A 12,361-nucleotide genomic window follows, 5' to 3' on the forward strand; every position below is an offset into this window, starting at 1 on the left:
ATACTGGTCTGTAGTTTCCTGGGTCAGATTTTTCTCCTTTTTTAAATAGGGGGGTGACATTAGCTTCTTTCCAGTCCTTTGGTGCTCTGCCCTGGTTAAGTGAAGCCTGAAAGAGTATTTTGAACACTGGGGCTAGCTCATTACTTAGTTCTTTGAGTAATCTAGCTGGAATACCATCAGGTCCAGAAGCTTTATTTGGTTTGGTGTTGGCTAATAGTTTTTGAATTCCATTTTCTTGTACTACTATATCTTCTATGTTGTCTACTTGGTTCAAATTCAGTAATATGTCTTTGTCTCCTGGGGCTGAGAATGCTGATGCAAAGTATTTGTTTAGAATGTTTGCTTTAGTTTCATTATCATTATGTTATGTTCATCTTTTAATGGCGCTACGCCTGTTGTTTCCATTTTCTTAGACTTAATGTATGACCATAGGTTTTTGTTGTTGTCTTTAGATATTACATTGTTTATGTATTCACTCTGCAGCTGTCTGCTTACTTTTTGGGTTAAGTGTTTAATTTTTATATACTTTTTGTAAACTCTTTCTGCATTAGTTTCTTTAAATTTTCTATATAGGTTTTCCTTCTGTTTACAAAGCTTCTTTAGTCTATTATTAAACCAGCATTTATTTATTTTGTTTGATGTGTATTTAGTTGGTATTTGATTTTCTATAATGCTTTTAAGATGGTTTTTAATGAAATTCCAGAGGTCATCGACTGGTTGGTTAATGTCTTTTTCTAATAAGAATGTTTGTTGAAAATTTAATGCAGCTTGGTGTAGTTGTGTTAGGTTACATTTATTCCAGAGTAAGATTTTTCTTTTGGGTTTTGTATTGGCTACTGCTTTTATCTGACTGTGTATTTGTATGATCTCATGGTCTGATAGACCAGGGATAATATCATAATCAACTACTAATCCAGGTCTGTTGGTTAAGAAGAGATCTAATGTGTTGTTTAATCTAGTTGGCTTTTTAATGATTTGATCTAAACTTAGGTTGTGTAAAGTTTCTATGAAAAGCTCATTTATGTCCTTAAGGTTTTGGTGTTTATCTATGGTTAGTGTTTTCCAATTTATATCAGGTAGGTTGAAATCACCCATAATCCAAAAAACTGCATTTTTATTTGTCTCTTTAAGTGTCGTAATCTGATTACTTAGTTCCTGCATGTATTCTAAACTAGAATTTGGTGGTCTGTAAATGCTGCCTATTATTAGGGATGTTGAGGTGGTATTAATTTTACAAAATGTTGATTCTATATTTTTTGAGTTAGGTAAGGTAATTTCTTCTGCTATAAGAGTGTTTTTTATTGCTAAAAGAACTCCTCCATGATTATCAGCCCTATCTTTTCTGAAAATTTCATAATTACTATTGAAAATTTCTGCATTATAAATTTCAGGATGTAGCCAAGTTTCTGTGCCTGCAATTATGTCTGGTTTCTCACATTCTAATAAAATTTCTAAATCTGCTGTTTTGTTCCTAATGCTTTGAAAATTTATTATTAAGGTTTTAAGGTATTTTGGTGTTACTTCTTTAGTAGGTTTGTTTAGTGAGGCTGTTGTATTAATTTTAGTAGATTTAGGTTTAACAGGAGTGGATCTGGCTAGTGGTTGGTGAGTTTGGTTTGGGATGGTGTTTAGGATGTTGTATGGGTTAGATGTGTCTGCATCAAAGGAATCAAACAGTCCTGATGTAAACTGAGGTTAGCCACACGGTACACAGTGCCATGATGCATCTTTGTTGCCTAAGGCATAATACACAGGTGTATTCATTTGGAGACATGATGCATGGTACCATTCATAGCAGGTGTCACATTGAATGGCTTTCTGTTTCAAATCAAATTCAAATCTAATATAAACAAGATTTCCTCTGTCAAGAAACTTATGAGGGAACAACTTGCATGTTCTTCTCAGTAAGTTTTGCAAAGGGAATTAAGAATATTTAATTGATGTTGCCTTTTTTTGGCAACATTTTAAACCTTTGCACCAGGTTTTAGTTTTAAGGAGAATGCACCATATTTTATATGTTTACTTTTGTTAGATTCTTATTTTAATTTAAAAAAAGTAAAATTTCCCTTACCACTCATCCACTGCACTCCCTCTTGTTTTAATGGGGCTCAGATTAATAGTTTTCAAGTACAATATCGAACAGATTTAAAGAAATACTAAATCCAAACCTGTTGGCTGAATGACAGGATATACATAAATATGTATACAGCTTACAGTATAATATATATATCTTAAATTAAAATTGGTCCAAGACTTTTATTTTGCAACATGATGGGATTTTCCTTTCTGGTGGTGCTATGCAGGAGTCCAAGAATCTCATCTTTTCTCATAACAGAAAGTTATCTAGTTATAAAAATAAATAAAAGGATTTTTTAAAAAATTAAAAAAATTTGTGTGACATATGTGTTGACCATGCTAAACGTATATATGTTATTAATTATAGTTATATAATTTTGCCATTCTAAAAATAGTCTGTACCTAAAAGGAGCTACTGCGTTAATGTGTAGACATGGCCCTGACCTTAATAGTTATGAATTATTACTATAGGTGAAGGCAGATATTCAGTTAATTTGATGCACATTGAACTAATCTAAAAGCAACTATAACATATATTATGATTTACATTTTCATGGAAAACTAGTTTTTCAAAAATACAAGTACTTCAGCTTATGAGAAAAGTACATGGGAAAAATTGCAGTACCTTACCTTTAAGAGGTGCAACCAATCATTGACTTTTCAGGAGTGCATGCCTTTTTCTTGCATTTTCAAACATAACTGTAATTATACAATTAGGCATATTGGTTAATTTCTTTTGAAAACATTACAATTAAAAAATAATATTATTAAATTGAAAATGTTGTTGTATCAAACATACAAATTATCAGACAATTTTGCCTAATTTCATCTAACAGTTTACTGTAAAGGAATGGCCTGCACAACAGCCAAGGTATATTAGGCATTCATGAAAGATGAATGTGCTTAAGAGTGTTATAAATAAAAAAAAAAAAACTTAGAGAAAAATGTTAAATTCCATCCCAGATATTTGGATGTTGCTTGACCATGAAAATCACACAATTCATAAAACATCTATTAGATAACTAAAATAAAAATTGTATAGTAGTACTTACATTAAATATTGAATGGATGCCCAGAGAGTAGAAATAGTATAAGTATGATCCTTGAGCCATTCTGGTACATCATCAGAACTGGTTGCCATGGTTCTACTTGTTAATAACTGAAACATTACAAACATTTTTTTTTATTTATAATTTATCACAGACTAGAATAGAAATGTTGCCAGGAAAAATACTAATGGTTAGAATACACCTGATGCTACTTTTGTAGCCTTATTACTGGTTAAAATGCACCAAAACTTCATTAATTAAATCTGATAAGAAACATATATGTATCACACAAGTCCAAGTTTATCAGAGTGTCATAGCAAATAATTAACTAGATATGTGAGTTTTATATTAAAGTACTGAATTTCAGGGGATAGATCCAACTTGACACCACATCATTTATTATTTCATGAACTCATGGGTCTGGCATGGAATGGAAACTAATATATATGGGGTGTAGGCAAGGCATGGATTATAAATTGTCTTGTATAGATTAGATTGGGTAAAACTGCCAATCGAAGGTAACTTTTACTGATAGATCTGGATCAATTATAAATTTATGGGACCTAGGCCTGCATAAATTTTATCTTTTATTTATATATTTTATGTACATATATAACTAGTCTAGAATCTATAATTATATCTTAATAATAATTTTTTTAGATGTCATATAATATCTAACATATTAACTTATTAAGTATAGATCAGTAGATTTAGAATTTTAGCTAGTGGAATATTTTTATATCCTAATCTGAACTGGATCTATATATCTAGAATTTAGATCAGTAGATTTAGTATTTTAGGTAGTAAAAACTTTTATATTCTAAATCTAAACTGGATCTAGATCTAATTATTCTAGAAGCTTAGATCTAGAAGACTAGTTGTCAAGATTTAACTACACTATAGATGGCTAATGCACTAGCTTAGTAGGCCTACTAGATAGATCAAGAGACAGAGTACTAATAGACTCGTCTTGCCTCGTTGGGCCTCTCAAATCAGCTACAGACTTTAGAGACAATTTAGGACCAGTGACTTGGCAGAATTTAAGTCATTGGTTAATATTAATAATATGCATGACTAAATGCATGACGCGTAGGACGTAATCATCTTCTTTTTTGAAGTAACGTCTGTATTATAGAAGATAAGAAGGTGAATATCGATCCAATTCAAAGATCTACAATCTACATGTTAGAGTCTAGCTAGAGATGCTAGATCTAGTCTAGAAGGCTTATCAATAAAAAATAAAATCAATCATTTCTAAAGTTTGTAAAATTATATGTAGATCTAATCTATCTATTTATAATATAATAAAAATCTATGTCTACTTTTTAAATATTTAAAATGATATGGCTGATGATATTAATTATTTTAATTGAGACATTGACATACTGTCACATACAAAGTAACAAAATAATTAGATCTTATACTAACTCATAGACTCATACCGTATTGTATTAAACCTTCGAGTTTACGTTCCACTATCTTGACTTGACTATATTGACTAAATAAAGGGCACTATGACGTTTTGGCGCCGCCGTTTTGGCGACGGGACGTTTTGGCGCGAGCCGTTTTGGCGACGGGACGTTTTGGCGCGAGATATCATTTGACGATAATTTAATAATCACGTAGCTTTTATAACAATGTTTATTTCACTCTATCATAATATTGTATGTATAGTATGAATTCTAACACCGTTCAGCGAATTGTTTGTTTTTTTTTAATTATAAAGGTTTTGCCTATTTCATGAATATAGGCCTATAATAGGTCAGATTCCTAAATGGTAATGACATGCTATATGTGAGTTCTGCTAATCGCACTGGATGACATTTTGGATTTCTTTTTGGATTTTTTTTTATTTGACATCAGTGTAATATACGAACTAGTTAAGTGTCACACTTAAATATAACAAAAACCATGTTAACATCTAAAGCTCTATTACGCTGAATGACGACAATAACTGCACACATAGTAAAGATCAAGACACGGAATGTGGTCAGTACAAACTCTAACGTGAATCCACAAATGTAAACAAACACAATGGGCGACAATAGATAGAAACAAATTCACGACACTAAGATACTTTGAAAAAATATATTTTGAGAAATTGGGTAGGGGTGATTTGGGTGACACATCTCGCATTGAAGCAGGTAGAGTTAAACAAATGAAGACAAGACCAGCACCGAGCACTGGTCGTTGGCGTCATGAGTCTGGCGATCACCTCCTTGGGAATGGTCATTACATGTGACACCTATCCCGCCCCCCCCCCTCTTCTGCTCACATTTCACTCCTTGTATATACTCTTTCCTCCACCCCTCCCCTCTCTCACGCGATTTTTGTTTTTAATTTTAAAGTAATATCTTTAAAAACTTCTGTGAAAATAAAAGTGTACCTCTTAATAAACACACATACACAAGCCAAAATGTTTATTAAAGAAAATGATGTGAAAAACAAACACACATTTACATTTAGTACGTGAAAAATATGTCTTAACACAAACACTCATGTAAAACATAGATATGAATAATTCTTTTAAAAGAAATAATACAATAAACGTACATAATGTATTTCGCGCCAAAACGTCCCGTCGCCAAAACGGCTCGCGCCAAAACGACATTCGCGCCAAAACGGCGGCGCCAAAACGTCCTGCTTCGCACTATGATTATAGATGTAGATTATTATCTATGAAGATGATGTTTATCAACTGGTAGATCTATAAGTAGTATCGTCACTTTAAGTATAATCAGTATAACTTTACTATAACCACTGCATTCGTTTCATTTACTGTCTGTATCAATAATCGTGTGAATGTGATGTGAAAGTGAAGTCTAGATTTAGATAGAATTGATAGATTATAGATCTACTATTAAAAAGTATTAACTATATATAATATACTAACTATAGTGTCTATACTATAGTATAGCCAGTATGACTCGTATGAGTATACTCATATAGGCCTACTGTAAAAGTGTATAATAGTAAGTATAGCTATAGACAGGCTAGATGATCTATAGATCTAGAATTACTATAAATATTCATATTGACAATTATTGATCCTCATGTATGGTCTAGATCTAGATAAAATAGAGTGGATCTCATGACTGTCTATATTAGATCTATTGATTTTTTTTTAAAACGTTAAATAAATCTAGACCTTAGTCTTTAACTTTAGTCTAGGTGTTGTAGATCTAGATCTATATTATTCTAGATATTATACAAGAGATCTAGATCAATATTATCAATATAAGTTCGGTTTTTTAAAAATTCGCATTCGAAATTTTAAATACCCAGATTTAAGTATTTATATACCCATATTGGTAGGTCCGAGTTAATCATTTATTAGATCTATTAAAGCATGTCTATATAAAAGATTATTATTTTAAAAATATATTATTATATAAAAGATATAGTTATAAATATTTACTTTTTAAACAAAATGAATTTTTCACTTTTGCCAATTAACACTCTGGCTAGCAAAAAGGATGACTCCTCAATACTGTGAAAAGACGATAACTGCATGAGTTGGTTTGGAATTGTATTTTGTAAGACTAATTTTCAAAACATATCATTCATGAGAGAGAACGAAAAAAGGTTGTCAAAAAAAAAAGCTGGCTGGACTACGCAAATAATGGAATAGCCTCTCTCTCTTGATATCTTGTTAAGAACATTGGTGACTGGGAAAAGTGGATGGTTTGGTTGCGCGGAACAGATGATAAAAATGACATGTACATTAAAAAAAATCCAGATTTTGTGTAAAATACCCAAATGAGGAAGTACTGGAAACACCTATTTTAACGAAGTGGCCTTAAAAAAAAATCTTTTGTGACGATCCATTATTCAGGGAAATTGTATCTATTTTATCAGATAGTCAGAAAATGGATAAAGTTTTTACAGATCTAAAAAAATATAGTGTGGGGAAGTTTTACTCTCAATGAAGGTCAATCCAAGTGGCTCTCGGAGTAAATTTCTTCTTTGGCATCCTCATCGATTTTTCAAATTGGTATGGTGCGCGAAAAAAGATGCGCGACGGCACTCTGATCATAAAATCTCGAAGCTGGTGTTCCATTAGTATAGTTCCATGATTTCAACTCACTCTCTCTGTCCGGTAAAAAATGTGGACACAATATTTCACTTATACGTAATATCGAATCAAGGCATCATCAAGCTAAAACTTTGCACAATTATTTCTTTTACCTGACAAAACAATAATCAATTTAAAAACAGTTAATTAGTTTACTATTGGTAATTTTGTTTGATATCGAACAAGGGAAAGAAACTGAACTTGACCGAAGTCGTAGTTTAAGTTGAATGAGCCCCCTTTATACTTTGTAGGTTGCCGCTTTAACAGTAGATAACTTTAAACCTATTTTCACAAGTGCTTCTCTGGCACAGTGGTTAGTGTGCTGGCTTGAGTAGGTTTGAAGAAGCTTGAGCTTGAGTTCAAATTCAGGTCTTTTAAATGATTTTAAAAGTGATCATGGTTTGCCTATGACTATGAACGGCTTGGTTCATCGGCATAGACAAGACAAGAATAAAAAAAAATTAACCGATTAGTCATTAATTACTGGTAAGTAATTATTTTGTTTGTTACCAATAAGGGACATTAATTCTTCAGTATTCATAGATACGGCTATATATACTCTTTTCTATCATAACAATATATATATATATTAGGGGTGCATCGGATGGTAGCTTTGGCTCCGGACATATTTCCGGCAACTTTTCACTATTCAACCATATTAGGCTCCGGCCGACTATCATTGCATGATAGTTGACCGGATAGTAAAAAGTACACAGTAGTACCTAAACTTCTATTAATATGTATAAAGTGGACGTGATTTCATATATGTCTGTTATGGAATGTATTAAAGCTTATTCTTAAAATATAATAATGCGCTTTAAAATAAAAGAATATGCACCAAAGAACTTATATTACAAAGACAAAGTGTTAAAATATAAATAGAAATGAAACTTATCATTATAAATTCGCATTACATACATACCTGCAATGGATGGCTAATTTTTTTTTTTTTTACTTTTTCATGACCTTTGAGTGGGCTAGTTAACTACGTCACGCTGACCAGGCGTCTGTCTAGCTGTGATTAGATCCCTAGAGGTAGAGATAAACAACTCCCACCCCATTTTATTTGTTTAGTCCAGGGGTAGCCAACCTATGGTGCATGCACCCAAAGTTACGCATTGCACAATTACAAGTGGCAAATTTCACGCCGAAAAAAAAATCGAGAAAAAACATAGGCCTAACCATATTTTAGAAAAAAAAAAAAAGGTTTCACAGGAATTTCATTTACTAGCTATTAAAAGTAAGTTAGTAAAGTTCCCCTTTCAGACATCTATAGGCCAGATGATGTAAAGGTCATCTGTTTCTGTGCTCTACTGTTAACGATGGTGTCATATGGCCAGCACAACGACCAACCTCCTTTATTTTTCCCCAACTAATGTGAGGTACACCATTAGAGCTTGGTGGATTCAGAGGCGCCAAATAATCCCGAAATTGAAAATCCAGCAATTACTAGCTATTACGATACCCAAATTGACCGAAATGTTTATAAAACTAATTAGACCAAAAGACAACAAACATGTTAGTTTAATGTAAATGTTAGCGTTGGAATTTTTGTATGTGAAAATGTATTGTTGTAACTCTAGGGTAAGCACTCAACGTAAAGGCAGACAACTCAACACAGTTTAACAGGAAATAAAGACAGGTGTTTATTCACTAGGAGAAACACATAACATTCTTCAGCTTCCTCAGAGTCTTGCTACTAATTTACCAGTCCTTTAGATAGCAACCCGAATGTGGACCAACGACAGCCTTCCCCGCTTCGCTCCAGGTCCCTTCTACAACCTTCAGGCAGCACAAAAGTTGGCTTCTTAGTTTCCAAACATTCAGACTCTTCACTATCCCTGATGCAATGTTATACTCTCTATCCTAGTGTCTTCCTGTTTACGTTCACTAGTGCGCTCGTGCACACCTCAAGCACTGGTGCAAGGCAGGGTTACAACAATATGTTCTTTCATTTCGTTAGTTTTGGACATTTTTTGTTATCTTTTTAAGCTCTTTGGCGCATGGAACCAAAGGTTGGCCATCCCTGGTTTAGTCCATACAATTGAGTTCATAGATTGACAGGTGACCACTTTAAAAGTCAGGACCAACGTTATGTTAACACGTTAACACTGAGCTGGATTTGTTTACCTAATCATAATTAGGAGGCTGGTCTTCAAGCCACACCTCTGCAAGGGTAACCGGGTATGAGTTTGTTTACTTGGAGAAACATGTCAATTAAGGGGCTGGACTATAGAACACATCTTACCATCACTATACTACTATGTTTCACAGCTCAGTAAGCCAATAACTAATTGTGATGTAGATACAAATGCAAGGCTCAGATTTGTGTATATTAGCGTAAAAGACATGACCAGGGCTATTTTTAAAAAAGAGATCTAAAACTAATTAACTAATAGCCACTCTTGATGCCAGCACCAGAAGCGGTCAGTGGCCTTTAAATTACAAGCCTGATGACCAGTTGTTGGTCTGAAATATATGACATCTACCCACTTTACAACCCAGATCGCACTTTACTCTTTGAGAGATTTACATTAGTAACTAGTTAAATATACTTTTACATATTTTACATTGACCAACCCACACACACCCTTTACAAATAGTGGCTTCTTATAAACACACTCCTATTACACAGATAAGTTTATGATAGGCCTATCTATTAGGCCCACTTGATTGCCCATCCCATTAACCCTCCCCCCCCCCCTTTGCTTGCCCTCCCCTAGCCCCACCAAAAAAACAACGAAAAAAAACCATTTTAAAGAAAGAGCAAAGACAAACTAATTGCCTTATGTCTATTACAAGGGGCTCCATATCCAAAGTATTTTAGGGCTTCATGACGTCATGCCCAAACCTCTTGCAGGATTGCAAACGACGGCGCTGCGCAGAATATTCAAAGCCATACCACATCACGTGGTATCACGTGGTACATATAAGAAAACAACGAAATTCTTATTATCATAATTGTACACATGTTTAATCAATAATAGTTGACATTTGACCAGGTTGTTGAAACTTTTGAACTGGATTTGAGATAATATAAAAAAAAATATTCATGAACGTTGCAATATAATAATTTAAAAAAGACGAGCTATATCTAAAGAGCATTCTGACAAATTGCAATGCTATCCAAAGGACCAAATGAGCCTTAATAGTAATTTTTAAAATGTTTTCATTACTTTCATAAATAACAAATTTTAAAAGTCCAAATATTTAGACACATAAACATAAATAAATATAGACTGGAAAAAGGAAGTAACTTCATGTAACTTGAAAACATGTATATCTATTGTATTCGGATTTCCGAAATATGAAAAATTGCATGATCTCCACGCTGAGAGAATTAAAAAAAAACACTAGTGAAAATATTGTAATACTTATATAGGTTACGGCTGAAATAGATATGAATACTTAACTTTTATACTGCTCATTAATGCTTCACAATAAAGTACACAAAATTGCAAGTCACAAATTTTCTTTTCATAAAACTCTTTAATCGGCCAGTCTATATTTATTTATGTCTATGTTTAGACATTACAATTATATTTCGTTTTAAAATATTCTATTTTTAATTCAATTAAATGTTAGACTGAAAAAAAACAACAACAATCGAAATTGTAAGTAGTTATAAGCATAACAATATCGATAAACAAATTCCCATAATAATCATTATCGTCACAAATATGTTGTTTAAAGCGACTAATTTGAAAGAAAGAAAAGGTCTACAATGAAATTTGACATTTTCGAACATACAGGGTGGGCCCAAAGAGTAGATTTACAGTGCAGCAGTGTGTGTGTCAGAGTGACCTGGAGAGATTGGAAGAATGTCGTAATGTTGAAGGAGGAACTTTCCAGCAACTGAGAGATTCAATGGTTGATGTTCACAGTTATGACGAATTTCCCGCTGTTCTAGTGTCGAATTTTCAAATAAATAGTCTACGTCAGTGGCGTAGCTAGGGTAAGGGAGAAGGGGGGGGGGAGAATTTGAAAATCCCCCCGGGATTCCTATTGAGGTAATCTGTAAACCTACTTTTGAGCCACACTCTACATTTATTAGCATAAATAGTTATCGCCTACAAATGAAAATTCGCACCACCTCTGTGGTCATAGAAGGTTTTAATAATCGGCCTACTGTCTTCTCTAGACTCGTTCATATACAGGGTTGTACATACTATAGCACATCGCTTCTTTAAAATTAAATATTAAGACTAATAATTCTTTTTTAGGTGTAAATATATCTGAATTAGAAAAAACAATGAATAAATGTGACTCCAAACAATCCCATACCAAAAGATTTAGCTGAATGGTCAAAGAAGAACTCCTCAATGAAAACAAAGTCAAGGCACGTCACTTTCGTTATGACAACAGAAGAGATGAAACAAAGTCATTAGAATAAAGATATTGATGAAACCTTCTCAACAAAGTACTTAACAATTCATTCATAAGAATGATTTAATAACAAAGGATTTTAATGGTAAACTGAAATCAACATAAAATATTATATAGCGATAAAAACAAAAATCAAGGATTGACAAAATTATAATTCCTAGACATAATTTGTTTGTTTTTCTAAATAAGTGAACAACCTACAGGCTTAGGACTTTGAATATTTTCGGGATATTTAGAAATCCTTGAGTCCAGGTAACTCTAATGGGTACCTGATAGTTGTTTGGAAAAGCGGATACTGTTGGTCGTTGTGCCAGCTACATAGCATCCTCCTTATATAATCAGCTCCAAGGATCACAATGCCTGATGTACTTTACTTTTTTTGTAATTACTAATTTTGGAGATGTGGACAGGAGTGTCTCAGAAATAGGGCTCCACAGTCAAACTGTTTCAGGAGACGAGATGAGCCATAGTCTTTACGACTGAAGGAGGTCAAACCATTAGGTATCGGTTCCAATGAAATATACAAGTCAAGAATAGAACAAGAACATAACAAACTTAATGTACACAATAATTAGACTAAAACTTCTTAAAAGGTCTTCGTCGGTAAAGAATACACATGTAATAATGATAATAATAGTATAATACTGTATATATATATATATTTTGTTATGATGTTATATTATACTTCATGTTGGCCGAATAAGAATAATGTAAATAACTTTATATTTTATAATGCTATATAGACGAAACTTAACTCTTTTTCTCCGTAACTATT

At 32.9% G+C, this 12,361-nt stretch overlaps 1 protein-coding gene and 1 long non-coding RNA gene across 2 annotated transcripts in view; one reads left to right on the forward strand and one right to left on the reverse strand.

Annotated features, from left to right (window-relative positions):
- Positions 1–12,361, forward strand: part of LOC106057545 (hyaluronidase conohyal-P1) — a 199,086-nt gene that overhangs the window by 117,907 nt on the left and 68,818 nt on the right. The gene's annotated exons all lie outside the window — the stretch shown is intronic.
- LOC129926707 (uncharacterized) lies at positions 1,838–4,642 on the reverse strand. The gene is made up of 4 exons (XR_008778413.1): positions 4,568–4,642; positions 3,129–3,235; positions 2,707–2,775; positions 1,838–2,343 (listed from the first exon to the last, which is right to left on the reverse strand). It is a non-coding gene; the product is annotated as an uncharacterized LOC129926707 (long non-coding RNA).

Source organism: Biomphalaria glabrata, chromosome 6 (assembly GCF_947242115.1).
Source record: "Biomphalaria glabrata chromosome 6, xgBioGlab47.1, whole genome shotgun sequence".
Taxonomy (NCBI): Eukaryota; Metazoa; Mollusca; class Gastropoda; family Planorbidae; genus Biomphalaria; species Biomphalaria glabrata.